The following is a 16,786-nucleotide window of genomic DNA, read 5'->3' on the forward strand; positions in this document are numbered from 1 at the left end:
GTATCACATTGATTGTCTTGCGCACATTAAACCATCCCTGCATACCAGGGATAAATCCCACTTGGTCTGGGTGGATGATCTTTCTGATGTGTTGTTGCATTCTATTGGCGAGAATTTTATTGAGGATTTTTGCATCTATGTTCATCAGGGATATTGGTCTGTAATTCTCTTTCAGTGCTGCATCTTTTTCCAGCTTAGGAATTAAGGTGATGCTGGCTTCATAGAAAGAATTTGGGAGGATTCCCTCTTCTTCGATTGTTCTGAATAGTTTGAGAAGAATTGGAGTTATTTCTTCTTTAAATGTCTGGTAGAATTCAGCAGTGAATCCATCTGGTCCTGGGCTTTTCTTTGTTGGGAGGGCCTTTATTACTGTTTCAATTTCTGTCTCAGTTATGGGTCTGTTTAGGTTTTAGATGTCTTCCTGGTTCAATTTAGGTAGGTTGCATGTGTCCAGGAATCTATCCATTTCTGATAGGTTTCCCTGTTTGCTGGCATACAAGTCCTTGTAGTAATTTCTGATGATTCTTTTTATTTCTGTGGTGTCTGTTGTTACGTTTCCTTTTTCATCTCTGATTTTATTGATTTGGGTCTTTTCTCTTCTTTTTTTAGTTAGTTGGGCCAATGGGGTGTCAATTTTGTTTATTTTTTCAAAAAACCAGCTCCTCGTTTGGCTGATTTTTTGTAATGTTTTTCTTGATTCAATCCTGTTGATTTCTTCTCTGATTTTAATTATTTCTCTTCTCCTACTAGATTTGGGTCTGGTTTGCTGTAGGGTTTCTAGATCCTTGAGGTGAATTGAAAGCTCATCTATTTGGTGCCTTTCCAATTTCTTGATGTAGGCACCTATTGATATAAACTTTCCTCTTAACACTGCTTTTGCTGCGTCCCATAAGTTTTGGTATGTTGTGCTGTTATCCTCATTTACTTCCAGAAAGTTTTTGATTTCTCTTTTGATTTCTTCTATGACCCATTGTTCATTCAGGAGCATGTTGTTCAATCTCCATGTGTTTGCATATGCTCTAGGGATTCCTGAGTTGCTAATTTCCAGCTTCATCCCGCTGTGGTCTGAGAAGCTGCATGGTATGATTCTAATTCTTTTGAATTTGCTGAGACTTGCTTTATGGCCTAGTATGTGGTCAATCCTAGAGAAGGTTCCATATACTGCTGAGAAGAATGTAAAATCTTTAGCTGTAGGATTGAAAGTTCTGTATATATCTGTTAGATCCATTTGGGCTATAGTGTCGTTTAAATCTACTGTATCCTTGTTGATCTTCTGTCCTATTGATCTGTCTATTTCTGAGAGTGGAGTATTGAAGTCCCCCAGTACTATTGTATTGGGGTCTAAGTCTCCCTTTAAGTCCGTTAACAAATCTTTTAGATAAACCGGTGCCCTGTAGTTAGGTGCATATACATTGATAATTGTTATATCTTCCTGTTGAATTGATCCCTTAATCATTATGTAGTGTCCCTCTTTGTCTCTCTTAACGGTTTTTGTGGTAAAGTTTATGTTGTCTGAAATTAAGATGGCTACGCCTGCTCTTTTTTCATTTCTGTTGGCATGGTATATCTTTTTCCAGCCTTTCACTTTCAGGCTGTATGGATCTTTGTTGGAAAGATGAGTTTCTTGTAAGCAGCAAATAGATGGGTTTTGTTCCTTAACCCAATCAGCCAATTGGTGTCTTTTAAGTGGACAGTTCAGGCCATTCACGTTCAATGTGACTAATGATAAGTGGTAACTTTGCCCTGCCATTTGCCAAAGATAAGTTTTAATATATGCTTTGAATTCCCTGTGATCTTTTGCTGTGAGCTTTCCTTCCTTGGTTTCCTTCCTTTACCTTCTTTCATATTGATGACCGTGTTTCTTTGTTTCTGTGTGTAACACATCTTTAAGCATCTTTTGCAGGGCTGGACGAGTGGCAACAAATTCTTTCAATTTCTGTTTGCTATGAAAAGTCTTTATTTCACCTTCATTCACAAATGATAGCTTTGCAGGATATAATATTCTGGGCTGGCAGTTGTTCTCTCTTAGTACCTGGGCTATATCTCGCCATTCCCTCCTAGCTTGTAGAGTTTCTGATGAGAAGTCAGCTGTGAGTCTGATTGGAGATCCTCTGAGAGTAATCTGACGTTTCTCTCTTGCACATTTTAGGATCTTTTCTTTATGTTTCACTGTGGAGAGTTTAATTACAACGTGTCGTGGTGAGGATCTCTTTTGGTCGTGTTTATTAGGGGTTCTGTGGGCTTCCTGTACTAGGATTTCTCTGTCCTTCTCCAAACCTGGGAAATTTTCTGCTAATATCTCACTAAAAAGGCCTTCTAATCCTTTCTCCCTCTCCATGCCTTCAGGAACTCCTAGAACCCGAATGTTGGGTTTTTTAATAGTATCCTGAAGATTCCCGACAATATGTTTTAGAATCCTAATTTCCTCTTCTTTTCTTTGGTCTGACTGTATCCTTTCCTGTTCTCTGTCTTCTAAGTCCGATATTCTCTCTTCTGCTTCACCCATTCTGTTTGTAAGGCTCTCTATTGTGTTTTTTATTTGATCTATTGAATTCTTCACTTCAGTCACTATCCCAGTTTCCTGTTGTACTAGTTGTTTCGTTTCATTTTGATTCCTCCTTAATATTTCATTTTCACGAGAGAGATTTTCTATCTTGTCCATTAAGGATTTCTGTAGTTCAAGAATTTGTTTTTGAGAACTTCTTAATGTTCTTATCAATTTTTTGAGATCTGCTTCTTGCATTTCTTCTATATCATCATCCTCATAATCTTGAATTGGGGTGTCTTTTTCATTTGAGGGCTTCATGGTGACTTCCTTGTTTTTATTACCTTGGTTTTTGCGTTTGTTATTTGTCATATTGGAGATATTTGGTTTCTTCACTGTGGTGCTTTTTCTTGTTATACTATGACTCTAGATTAAGTGGACTATCTGTTTTTGATGGAGCCTTAGGGCTTGAGATGGGTGTGGCCTGAGAGCTCTGTTTGGTGTGCCAAAGGTGACACTCCCAGGTTAGGCGTGGTAAATCTCTCTCTCTCTCTTTCTTTTTTTGATTCGAAAGGGAAGTAATTCCGCACAGCTGAACGAAGTTGGAGGTAGTTAGCAGGCAAATGATATACCCACAGGAGCCAGAGATTGGAAGCTCTTTCCCAAGGACCACACAGGGAATCTGTTCTGCCCTCAGAGTGGGCTCAAATTCTCCTTCAGTCTCCCACTGGGTTGCCAAAGTTACGGAATTATAGCGTCTCTGGAGAGTGCTCACGTGAATTCCGTGAGTTCTCTCCCCCACCGTCTCTTTTTTCACAGTCTCAGTTCAGTAGCACCACAAATTTACTAGGTCCTAATCTCCTGTTAATTTGCCCCGCCCAGAGTCAGGTTTTTCTGCTAGGCTCAGGGCTGGTGCAGACCTGAGGTCGCTCTGCTTATGACGTATGTCCAAGATGGCGCCTGCTCTTTGTCTTGCTTGCCCTTGAGAGGTGAGCAGAGAGAGAGAAACCCGTGTCTGTGCCAGTCACCCTCTCTCTCTTCCAGTTAGCCTGGTGAAGTTCCCCCCCCCCCCCCGGGGGTCGTTCCCTCTAGTCTCCTCTCTCCGCTTGCCTGCCGGTGTCTCGGGCTATTGAGGTTCGGCTCACCTCGCGTTCCAGCGGCTCGGTCCCGCGGTTTGGCTTGCGCAGCTCGGTCCCGCAGCTCGGCTTCCGCGCGGTGGGCGACCTTGTTCTCCCAGTAGGTCCTCCGATTCACGACCACTCAATCCAGAAGGGTTTCCTCTGCAATATTTTCCTGGTTCTTTTTTCTGAGGCTACCGTAACTCCCCTTTTATTAAACTAAATTTTCCCGGACTATCGGTGCGCGCCTTCACTATTCCGCCATCTTGGCTCCCTATATATTTATTTTAAAGGCAGTGAGACAGAGACAGAGAGAGGTCTTCCATTTGTTGGTTCACTCACAGAATGTTCATAACGATCTGTCCTGGGTCAGGCTGAAGCCAGGAGCTGGGAACTCAGTCTGGGTCTTGCACATGACTGTCAGAGACCCAGATACTTAAGCCATCACTTGATATCTCTCAAGATGAGTGTACGTAGAGCTGAAATTGGAAGCAGAGCCAGGTCTTGAACTCAGGCACTCCAACATGGGATGTGGGTATCCCAAGTACCATCCTAACTGCTGTGTCAATTGCCCACCCCCTTACAAAGGCTTTTTAAAAATGAAGATTTATTTATTTGAAAGGCAGAGTTTCAGAGAGAGAGGGAGAAACAGAGATAAAAATCTTCTGTCTGCTGGCACACTCCCCAAATGTCTGCAATTGTCAGAGCTGGGCCAGGCTGAAGCCAGAACTGGGAACTCCATCTGGGTCTCCCACATGGGTGGCAGGGGTCCAAGTACTTGGGTCATCTGCTGCTGCTTTCCCAGGCTCATAAGTATGGAGCTGGATCAGAAGTAGAGAAGCTGGGACTTGAACTAGTGTTCATATGGGGTGCTGGAGTTGCAAATCCAGCTTAACCTGCTGTGTCACGTCACCACCCCTTTTTATGCTCCCTTTAAAGATATTTGCTTTTTTATCTGAGAGTTAGCAAAATGTCCTGGGACTTGTTTGGCCATTCATTTAGGTGCAGGGAGAAATTATTCCACTGAATAGGCTGAAAAGGGATTCAGTGGCAAACAGTTCTTATTGTTCATGCTCTATTGAGTCTGGTTCTTTCAATTAGTCAGTCACATGCATATTGTGCCTCATTTTCCAAAATTTACCATACACAGGATCTTCTTGACACCAACCCATCTGTCAGCTGGCTGGACAAACATTATTGCACGTAACCTATTTGGGACCAAACATCATTTATGTGCTTTATCCCTTGATGGGCCTCAACTATGGCCACTACCATCTGGGACTAACTATGTGCTACTGATGCCCTTATAGCAGGAGAATCCAGCCTGTCAGCAGACAGGAGTCACCCCAAGAGCTTGTCCTACATGAACTATGTGGACATATAAAGAAGAGAGAACACCCTGGCAGCCAAGATAGAAGGAGTGTTCACACTCATGAGTCTCTCCCTGGTGCTTGTCATTGTTGTCCCCTACTCATGACCTTGCTATCTGTGCACTGAATCTCCCTGTGGCTCCCAAGTTGTATCCTACATTCCCTATTATCTGGAGTTTCCTTAAGCTGATCTCAGCACCTCAAATATCCTACTCTTATGTCCATTGTCCAAATCTTGACTTGCCCCCATTTCATCTCAGGTACCCAGAGCCCTTTCCTGATGCCTCCCATGAGAGTACATCTGTCCTTAGTCATTCTGTGTACTGTGGTCCTATCACATGTGATGGCTTCTGTCCCTTTTAGTCTATGAGCTCTTTGAATATAGAGATATGGCTTCACTTATTTTTATATGATCTAGGTGCTCATTAAATATCTGTTAAATGTACTTAAATTGCAAATGTTCATTTGTGGGTGAATTATAAAGAACATGTGTGATCTAGAGCATCAGAAATTCTGTTGTAAAAACGTGGTGGTGGGACAGTTGGCCCTAGCAGTTAAGGTACGAATCGGGCTGCCCACATCTCTTCTTGGAATGCCTGAGTTGGAGTCTGGCTCTGCTCTTGAGTCCAACTTCCTGTTAGTGTGTACCCTGAGAGGCAGCAGGTGGTGACCCAAGTGGTTGAATCTCTGCCACTCACATGCGAGACTTGAATTGAGTTCTCAGCTTCTGGCTTCTGCTTGGCCCAACCCTAGCCCTGTTGCTGGCACTTGAGCAGTGAATCAGATGATGGGAGCTCTCTTCATCTGTTTGTGTCTCTCTAGATCTCAAATTTAAAAAAAATTAAAATTAAAATGTGAGAGGCCTCGAACCCCCTTCCATGTTTAGCCCTGACAGTGTTTCATGACTTGTGTGGCTGCATAGAGAACCAGATGTGTATTCCTTTTAATTGACTTCCAAGACCTGTGTGAACTCAGAAGGCATATATGTGTACCTGGATTGGAACAAGAGTGAGGAGGTTGGTGATTTGGTTAACATACCCTGCAGCCACTGTTTTTTTGTCAAGTCAAGAAAAAGCTAACTAACTGGGGAAAAAAAGAGACTGGGGTTGGCCGGCGCCGCGGCTCACTAGGCTAATCCTCTGCCTAGCGGCGCCAGCACACCGGGTTCTAGTCCCGGTCGGGGCGCCGGATTCTATCCCGGTTGCCCCTCTTCCAGGCCAGCTCTCTGCTGTGGCCAGGGAGTGCAGTGGAGGATGGCCCAGGTGCTTGGGCCCTGCACCCCATGGGAGACCAGGAAAAGCACCTGGCTCCTGGCTCCTGTCATCGGATCGGCGCGGTGCGCCGGCTGCAGCGTGCTGGCCGCAGCAGCCATTGGAGGGTGAACCAACGGCAAAGGAAGACCTTTCTCTCTGTCTCTCTCTCACTGTCCACTCTGCCTGTCAAAAAAAAAAAAAAAAAAAGAGACTGGGTGTTTGTAATATGGGTCAACAAGGTTCTTTGATGGCACGGAGGAGAGAGTCATCTAGTCTACCAAGACCTGCAGTTGGCTATAAGTGATCCTCAGAGTCCAGGTGGAGTTGGGGAGTTTAACTCCAACTCACAAATCTGACAGCTTAGTGCTCAGGGAATGGCTTTGAGCTAAGTGATGTTTAGCATGCCCTACATGACTAGCATGATACTTTTCTTTTTTCTAGGGATTGGGGGTGGGTACTAGGTGGATCTCCCATCTAGTTTGGAAGGAGGAATAGGTTCAAAGGCAATGGCGTCTACAATTACTTTGCCTCCAGTTGTACTTGGTACCTGGCTTGGGATAGGTAAGGCATTGAAGGCCGAGTGGCCGGCAGTCTGCTGGAGTATGTGGCTTCAGCTTTCACAGGGTCAGGCTCTGCTATTTTGCTTGCCTGCTACTTCTGATCATTTTTCTCTTCTGCCTTTTATTTTTTCCCCCAGACCTTTTGGTGCTCAATGATTTTTGATTAATTTATTTACCATCGTTGGGTGATTGATGCTGTTTGGTGCTGCTACTTTGTAACTTTCCAATTCTTCTGGTTGTCAATGTGACAGCCCTTTACTGATGAATTGGACCCTGTACCTTGCTCTTTTCTTTCTCCCTGTGTGCCAAGGCTCTTGGTTTTCAGCAAATATAAATATTTCTGAATGTAGATTTAATGATTGAGAGCACCCAACAAAATCCAGGAAGAGCTATGACACTTTCATATGCCTTTATTTTTACTGTAAAATTTAATACATGTTTTCTTCTCTATCTGTTCTACGATAGAGTTTGGGGACCTTATTCCCTTTTTTGGAATCCTGCAAACTAATTTTCTGTTCTTCTGGTGTCTCCTTCAATGCATGACTCCCCTTTTTCCCCTTCTCATCTTCTATTCACCTCCTTGGTTTAGCTGAGCTCACTTTCCTCTGAACTGAGATGGAGCTGAGAAAGGGTGCTCACATTATTAAGTCATTATTTGTCTCACTCTGTGAGAAGCACTTTTTATTGAGCACTTTTCCATTTTATGTTATTCCTCAAAGCTTTCATTATTTAATAGGATAAAATAATTCACCAATCACTGACTTTTCCAAGACAAGGTATGAACATTGCAAAGATGAAGATCCCTATCCTTAAGGACCCACAGTTTGGTGGGGAAGACCTGTGTGAACTTGAACTCTAACTTGGTTTTGTGTGTGAGACTCGCTTTTTTATCTACACTAGGAGTCCTTGAGACCGGAGCCTGTATATTCTCCCTTTGTCTTCCCTACAGTGGAAAGAGTTCAATATATGACAGAGACTTGGTTAAGACCCATTGCCATGGATTGATCTGTGAACATGTCATCAAGTGTTCTTTTTTGTTCTCTGTCTCTGGGTGAGTCAAGTGATTGGACAGAAAGGGTGTTATGAGGCTCTTTCTAGATTCCTGGAGCATATTCTTTTGAGTTGGCTCGTAAATGTCTTTGAAGTGCCTGCATCTGTGGTGTGGTCCCTGGGATAGCATAGCTTCCCACAGCATCCCAAGCATGAGGTATTGAACACAGCAAGTTAAACATGAAGGGTTTATAACCAGCAGGCATCCTATATACTTCATTGGCGTTCTCCATGATCTTGGATCTGTCCTCACTGTGTGCCTCAGTTTCTGCCATCTGCCAAATGGGAACACTGATTCTTAGTTGGTTCTTAAGGACCTGTAGAAGAAAAGCATTAGCTATTATTAATGTACTTCAAACTCCTTGGTGACACTAGCTGCATGAATATAGATCTTTCTTGTTTTAAACAAGTGATGCTAAACAAAACCAAGGAATATTAAATTATGAATTTACAGAAGAGATAAATTATGGAGGTAGTTATTATTTAAATTGCAGAAATATTTCTCATTTTCAGCCCAGGGTTCCTTTACAGAGCAATCTGTCTTGTGCTTTTAAAAGAGTAATTCAATTTACAAAAATTTGATTTGCATGCAACTTTTTAGAAACATTTATCATGTAAAGTGAGACATCATCTGACTAAATTAGAGAATTTACCAATATGTGTTGGCTTAAGATGAATATCGCTTCCTCCAAAAATGTGGATATTGGCAAAACGAATCTCCCTTCTCAAACTGAGACCATCCAAGTCCAGTTTGGAAGCGTTTGGTCTGAGAGTTAGTAGTCATGGTGAAAATATAAGGGGTCTTCCAGAAGTTCATGTAAAATACATAATATGAAAAAAAAACTAGGGCTGGATTTCAGTTTTATTTTTTACACCAAAAAATAAGCTTATCTTTTAATTTCACTTTCCACAAGTGTTTTGGAGTACTCTTGTGCTTGGATTCCTTCGCTAAATTTGTCCATAGGTACTCATGGCCTCAGGGAAGTTAACTGCACAAGCCTTCGGTTTCTTCATGTGGTTATGATCCCTTCCAGCTGTAGGGTTCGTTAGGAGTGCTCATCTCCAACATAAATAATATGGTCACATGAGACCAGAGCTGGCCCCGTGTCCATGTGTCATTCATCATTATCAATGGGTAAATCGAGCCCTGATCCTCAGTTCTGAGCATCCCAAAACATTGCTTCAAGTTAACAAAATCGGGCCAGAAATCCTTCTTACTTTCTTCTTTACTGATGTGACATCTTATAACCATTTCTTGCATCTTCAAGTCTGGTGAGGTTGGGTCATGTCCATGAACTTACTGTGATCCCTCTGGCCCAGGGGAAGGAGCCACATAGACTGTAATGTGAGTTAATTCTAGGCAATGGCCTCTACATTTCAGTTCACGCTACCACGCATGATAGTTGCAGGTATTGAAGAGATACAAAGACACAGTGGCAACCCCTCCCCTCTCCGCAGATCCCCTGCACAGGCCACCAGTGGCTTGCCTTTGTATTTTCTTCCTGAGTCCTGTGACTTCTGGCTAGGGTTCCAGCCTTGCGTCAGCCTCTGATGTCTGCATCTCCCTTCCAAAGTCATGAATCATCAGAGGTGCTGAGGTTTCTCCAGCCTGGGTTCCTGGCAGAGGTGCTGTTTCTCCCTAAAAGTAGAGGGAAGGCAGCTGCGAAGGGACACCATTAACATGCTGACAGCACCACCGTCCCTGAGGGGTTTGGCCTCAGCCGTTTTCGTCTAATCAGGAAATCATTTTTAGAAAGATTTATCAGTGTAAGAAAACAAGCTCCTGAACTAAATTAGGATCTGGATTATTCCTCCCCCCAAACCCTCATTCTGTAGCATGAGGCAGATTGGTGAGCCATCGTGGTGCTGTGTGTGGTGAGTTTCTTACAGGTGTCTGCACCCAGAAGGGCTGCATTTTTGGAGCAGTAGTTTGGGGGTTTGGTGCTGGGCTCTCCTTCCTTCTAACTGGGTGAATTTCTTGGCCAAGCAGCCCAGGCTTCAGGACTCTTTAATCTGATTTTCTTTTCCTTTCTTCCCCCCAGTAATGAATTCACTGCATGTCTCTGGGAAATTAAGGCAATCCATTATACTGTTGTCTTCCTATCTTTGCAGCAGGGATAATAGTATTTAACCCACCTTTGCAGTTTACTGAGTGGCCTGTCAGGGGCTCTTCTTTAGAAGGACAACTTGAAAACATTTTAATAAATGCTCCTTAACCGAATGCTTTAAAAATACATGGGTCAAATGGCAAACAGCTCCTAATAACTAGCTCTGCACACAAGGCTAGCCATCCATCACTCTTGGCTACTTCTCCTCTTCCTCTCTCCACCTGCTTCTGATCCACCAGGGTCATGTTTATCTACATTTGGGGTGAGAGTCTTTGGGGGAGCTTAGAGTTTTGTGACAGGCCAATGGCTGCCGGTGGTACAAACACAGCTATGTTTTATGCTGGGGGAGCAGGTGGGCTTCAAATCCCGTGATGTCTTCAGCAAACAGCGCGTAAGGACAGAGAGGTGAGTGCCCAGCCCAGTGGGGTTGCACAAATGACTGTGTGGGACTGGACTCGGGTTATCCATTATACGCCTGTGGTTTCATTTCCAATGAAACTGGGGAGCTAATCACACTTAGCGGTGGCCACCTGTGCATGTCAGGCTGATTTGCTCATAATCACCATAATCTTATGAACCACAGGCCTGAGACCTGTGTGTCGTTCCTAGAGAACAGGGTAAAACGTGCTTTTTAACTTGATCTCTTTTCCTCCTCTTCTGTGAAGACAAAGGGGATCCCAGACAGTCGACAGCATGGGGAAATGTTGCTCCCCCTCTTCATGGAGGAACAACACTAAACCTGCCTAGGCTTCATATCCGAGTCACGGCACCATTATGTCGCTCCCCCTCTTCATGGAGGAACGACACTAAACCTGCCTAGGCTTCATATCCGAGTCATGGCACCATTATGTCGCTCCCCGTCTTCGTGGAGGAATGACACAGGACCCTGCGTTGTTCTTTTGTCTGCTCGGCCCTTCCCGGGTTTGCTGCTGTTCCTTCCCGGGTTGGCTACCGTCCCTTCCACCTCCGTGGAAGGGCGGTTCCCCCTGCCACATTCCCCACTTCCGCAGGGGAGCGGCACACCACTGGCCGGCTCTCTCGGGGGCTGCACAGGTGTTCCTTCAGATAGATGTTCCCCTTAGATGTTCCTGGTGCATGCCGTCTCTCTCCTCCCTTATAGTCCTCCTCCGCCAATCCCAACTCGGCTGCCCACAAGCCGAGTACACTGCTCTCCTCCAATCAGGAGCAGGTCCTACAGTTTATTGGTTGAACTGGAGGCAGCTGTGTAGAAGCTGCTTTTCCCTTCTCAGCGCCATATTGTGGGAGAGCAGATGCATAGAATAAGTCTTAATTCCAGTAACTTAGTCTAGTCCGGGTTGCTCCCCACAGGGAAAATGCTCGCCAGAGTCCAGCGTGAACCCATCTTAGGATCAGAAGGCAAAGCCAAGGCTAAGCCCCATTGTGGGCAGGGCTGACTGCTTAAGTGGTCCTGGCAGCCAGTTGTGCATGGAACCTCTAGTGTCCCTCTTCCCTACATTTGGAAAACCCAATACTCAGCCACTAGACTCTGAGTCCTTTTGGTCTGGGCCTCTCTGCAATTTTTCAGAAAGACCATCATGCCAACTCTGAAAAGAATATTTCTTCTGTGCTTGTGCTGTGTGCTGACTGCCTGCTCCTCTCACTGGGGTGGGTCAGGGTGGGGAAGTCCTCTGCTAATAAATGATCCCCCCATCCTCCTGATATGGCGATTTCCTGCACAAAAGACTTTATTTGTAAGAACACCCCATGACTCAAAGGAAAACCCAAGGAAATCTGAATGTTCTCCTTTCTCCAATTCATAGGAAACCTAGTTGACAGGACTTGGAAAAGATGAGTTGGAAGGGTTCTCAATGGAAAACAAAAATCTGTGATTCAGGAATTGCTCCAGTTCCACCTCAAAAGAAGCAATCACATGAGGAGGGTCAACCAAAGGCTCAAGGAACACAACACTTGTGCTTCACACTCTGAACTCCTGGGACAGGCACTCCAGAGAATCCACGAGAGACTGAGCTCCCTGATCAAGCCAGCAAGCTGTTGGATGGAGGTGTCTCTCATCTCCACAGTGAGACCAGGGATCTAGACCACAGAAGTGATCCAGCACTGTGCATTCTCTCTCTCTCTGGATTTATTTAAACAATAGAAACCATTCTCACCCAAATACCTTATATGAATTCCTATAGGGCAACATCACTCAGGTCAGGTGTTGAGATCTGGAATCTCCCTGTGTGCCTCCTTCCTGGTATGTGCATCCCCATGGTTCCTCCTTTCAGCCACTCTCCGGGTGCTTCCATGGGATCCCAGAACTAAGGCCATGCATTGCGCATCATGCTTGCATTTTACAGATGCAGTCATGGAGGCTGGAAAAGAGGTTTAGGCTTGCATGGCACATGGCAAGTGTTCAATAAATATGTCCGACACATCAGCTTCTTGACTGTGAGGCAGAAGAGCTATGCACAAAGAGCCAGGCATGTGCTGTGGATGTCGAGGGAAGGAACTTTTGCTCTCCTCTCAGTTTTTCCTATACCAGCAGTGCCCTTGCTTCCTCTGGGCTCTCACTGTGGTTTGCCTAGTGTAGCTGGGACTGGGATGGGTCTGCAGGAAGGGACTTTCCTTGAGTGCTGATGCAGGAAGGAACCTGGCATCGATCTATTGCAATTATCAGCTCAATGTGTTTCCCTTGAATTTTTAGACAAACCAAGGTACTTTACAAGTGCAATAGAGCTTCCAATTAGGCATTTAAGTTCCCCATTTCTATTTCCCTAATGACTTGACTTGCTCTCTTGCTTTATGAAATGAAAATAGCTTTATTTGGGCATGCGAGTGCAGCTGATTGCATACTTAATATGCTTTTGCAACAAGTTCCTGTTCTGGGGAGTATATGCAATGCACAGCATAATATATTCCCATGCTTCTTTCTCTGACAGATTCACGACCATTTACACCAGTGCCATGTCTACACTGATTGGAGGGCGGTGCAGCCTATGCGGAAAAGTCCAGAAGGCTGGGGTTTTAAGCCTTTAGAAGCTAAGTTGTCCTTGAAAAGAGGACATGGTCTCTAAGGCTCTAAGCCCAGTGCACTCCCACTAAGGTGAGGGAGTACACTGTGCTTGGGAAGTTATACGGTGGGAAGCAGTGATGGGGCCAGGGAAAATAACACAAAAACATCAAAACCAAGATATGCAGGGCCAGGAAAAGGCATTGAGGCAATATCAGCTATGTTTTAAGGAGAAAAATAGCAGAGGAAGGACCTCTCCAGACCTAGCACTATAAAGTACAGGATCAGTGGCCACGTTTTCTTTCTTCCCTGGGGAAATGGGCCTGAAAATAGAGACATGCCCATTTCCAGCTTGACCTGTGGCTTTGAGTATGGCACAGAGCCGACCCCAATTTCCAGAGAGCCAGGCCAGAGGTCGTGCCTTCTTTGGCTTTCTGGTTTGCAGAAAGCATCAGATCAACAGTGGGTCTTACAGTCTTTCTCATGCCTGGATAGCACCTTTGAGAGTCAGTTCAGAAGGTCTGCAGTCTCCTCTCTGCCTCTCAAGTCTTTCTCTGAGCCCTGTGCAAGGCCAGGAGTTTCCAGAGGCCATCACAGCCCTCTGCAGGCTGTTCATTGCAGCATAACCCCATGTCTGTTCTCATGTAGTGTGTTAAGGGCACATGCTTCTCTTCTCTGGCTTTCTACACTGAATGGCTGGGCACAGGCTGGTGTCCCAGAACAGTTGTCACTTGACTGTCAGGAAGTGGGAGCCTAATATTGAAAAGGCTGGAGCCGGTGCAGCCTCTTTGTCATCTTGGCAGGCAGCAGCAGGTGGGGATGCCCCGGGTGTCCTGTTGAGACTGTCTAGGTGGGTCAGCAGGGTTTTCATATGAGTTGTTAAATGCAGAGCTCTTGGGGCTGCTTTGCAGAGTGGGGAATAATCTATCTCTGTGTGGTTATAGCTGCCGCTGGCTTCCTTGTCTAAGGTGCCCTTGATTACACCTGCCATTACAGAGGAATTGGCCATGACTCTAAGGCAGCTGTGGCTAAAGCGTGGACATGGGAAAAGAGATCTCCATGGCTGGACTCCTCCTTATTCCTGGGCACACTCTGGAGCTTCCTGAAGCACACCACCTGCTCGGCAGTGCTGGCTGGCCTGCTGATGGGAAGGCCTGCTTTCTAAGTCTGAAGGAGACCCCGAGGTCATTGTGTCCATTCCCCTGCCTTCAGGCAGGATTAGAGATAAGCTGCCCCTGCCAGAGGATAATCTCTTCTACTTGTAAAAGCTTCCAGAGCAGACCTGAATCTCTCTCGAGACCATTCATTGCAACTTTTAACAACTTTCACCATCAGGAAATTCTCCCCCATAGCTATCCTAAATCCCTCATGCTGGAGATTAAGCTCCTTTTCTTATTCTATCCTCAGTAGCCACTGCCAAGACTTAGCCTGCACTGCCTGAGAACTCTTCTGATACCTGAAGATTGCATGAAATCTCGCCTGCCTGTCTTCCCCTGATGAATAATCCCAGCTTCTTTTTCTCCCAGGCCCTGCTGCCCGCCTTCTCATCACCCTGGAGGCTGCCCTCAGATCTCCTTGAAGTACCAGTCTTCCTGGTAGGGAGCCCAGACTGGGTCCAGGACTCTGGTAAGTTCCTGGCCCACTGTGGGCATAGTGAATCTTTCTGGAACCAGGTGTGGGCTAGTGCTTGGGCGTACGCAGGTGTGTTGGATGGGTCTTGGAGGAGACAGGAGTCTCTGTTTGGCTCATGGCTCCTGTTCTGCCCCCCTGCCTCTCAATTCTTCCAATTTTCTCCATATCTAGTTTCCAGAAAAGAAATCTCTCTCTTCCTTTTCATTCCATTAATAAATGAAACAAAAATTAATGAGCATCTTTAGTGTTCTGGAAATATTCCAGTCTTTGGGCTTCTAATAATGTGCTGTGGGTCATGATTGCGTTTGGGGTGTGTACTTTGATTCCCTTAGTCCCTGGGGCTGCACAGGCAGGACCTACCTGGGCCGCGGAGGGCTCCTGGGCTCTGGTTGCTGAGTAGTCCCATTGCCTCCCCTCTGTACTGCATCCTTTCCTGCCTGTGCTGTGTGTGGTTGGAAGGTCTATTCTCATCCATAGGGCACAGAGATAACAAGGCAGGCAAAGCTGTACTCCAGTGGGGGTGTGGTAGGCAGACTTCTGAGATGGCCCTCAAGATTCCCTGCCCCTGGTGTGGATGCTCTGGGTCACACCCCTCCCCTTGAGTGTGAATGTGATCTGTGAATATGATGGGAATATCAACCCCCATGATTAGGTACACCACATACCCCAGGTGACTTTGAAGGAAATTCTCCTGGGTGTACCAAACAAGTGATCCCTTCAGAGACAGTGAGCTCCTGGTGGAAGATACTCAAAGTGTCAGAGGGATTCTAAGTGAGGCAGCCTCTCTGTTTCTGATGTTGAAGTTGGAGGGGCCACATGGCAAGGAGTGGGGCAGCCTCTAGAAGCTCAGGGTAGCCCCTGGCTAGAAGCCTGTAAAAAAGGGGGGACCTTAGTCCTACAACTACAAGGAACTGAATTCTGTCCTAATTGTGTGAGCTTAGAAGAGGACCCTCAGCTGTTGATGAGGGTGCAGGTGTTGATTTCAGCCTTGGAAAGCCCTGAAGAGAAGGTTCAGAAATTCCGTACCCAGACTCTCACCCACACAAGTACCACAAACCTAGCAGTTCAGCACAATGCCTATTAATCGGCTCACTGCCCAGGTCAGGTCAGCACCCTGGGCATGGAGAGCTGCTAATGGTTTCCCCTTTGTACTTCAGACTTTGAACCTTGCCAGAGGGACTTGAGTATAGAAATTGTACCTTCTCCATCTTTGTTCCTAGCACCTGCTCCATTGCACCTGGACTTTGAGCATAGGACATACTTGATAGAGTCTTGGGAACAGAAGATGAGAAAATTTGGTCTGAAGCTAGTGTTGATTGAACTGACAGGCCAGAAGCTACTTTGGCCACTTGTTCATCCCTTGGTTTCTTTCATAAGTATTTCTTGAGCTCCTACGTATGCGTCCCAATCTGTGCTGGAGGCCGTGTGCATGCCCACACTATGGGTTGAAGGTTTTTGTCCTTTCCCTCTGGTTCATGGATTGAAGCCCTGGATCCCAGTGGGATGATCCTAATTGGTGTGGTCTTGGGAGGCAATGAGATCATGAGGATAGATCCCTCATAATAGAATTAGTGCCCTCATAAGAAGCAGCAGAAGAAAGCTGGCTTCCTCTCTCTGCTTTCTGTCACATGAGGACACGATGGGAAAAGGGCCATCTGTGAACCAAGACACTGATCCTCGCCGGATATACCAGGTCTGCTGGCACCCTGACCTTGGACTTTTCTGGAAGCATGACACATAGATTTCTGTTGCTTAAACCACCCAAGGTATGGTGTCTTGTGTTATCAGCCCACACCACTGAGTCACACAGTTAGTATGCCCCTCCCCTTTTTACCCTTTGAGGAATTTATATTCTTAAAGTGGAGACAGAGTTTAAAGAAAGTACAAAAACAGTGAAGCAGAGAAAACAATAACAAGTGGAGGTAAATGCTATGAAGGAAATAAACAAGGAAACTAAGTGCTTGGGCCTGGGGACTCCCAGAAGGACTAACTCCACGTTTCGAAGGTATAATTTAATGAACAAACAAATGTAGGAATCAATAATTTCCCTACTCCTGGATTTGCTGTATTCTGCTGAATTTCTCTTCTTTGAGTCAATTTCTCATGAGAGGCAGACTGTGAGGGTGGGTGGGTACTCAGGAAAGGGGTTTCAGGAGAGGGTAGCAAGCTCTGATTTGCATTTTATAGCACTCTGGCTGTGGTGGGGACAGAGTGGGCATGTTTCAGGGAAGACTAC

At 45.5% G+C, this 16,786-nt stretch overlaps 1 long non-coding RNA gene across 2 annotated transcripts in view; it reads left to right on the top strand.

The window, feature by feature from the left end:
• The window catches only part of LOC103347828 (uncharacterized), a 316,501-nt gene that overhangs the window by 158,835 nt on the left and 140,880 nt on the right, over window positions 1-16,786 (top strand). For both annotated transcript variants that reach the window (XR_011386759.1, XR_011386758.1), the window contains exon 4: window positions 14,445-14,544. This is a non-coding gene — a long non-coding RNA (uncharacterized lncRNA). The remainder of the gene's footprint in view (window positions 1-14,444; window positions 14,545-16,786) is intronic.

Source organism: Oryctolagus cuniculus, chromosome 2, assembly GCF_964237555.1.
Source record: "Oryctolagus cuniculus chromosome 2, mOryCun1.1, whole genome shotgun sequence".
NCBI classification, from domain to species: Eukaryota; Metazoa; Chordata; class Mammalia; order Lagomorpha; family Leporidae; genus Oryctolagus; species Oryctolagus cuniculus.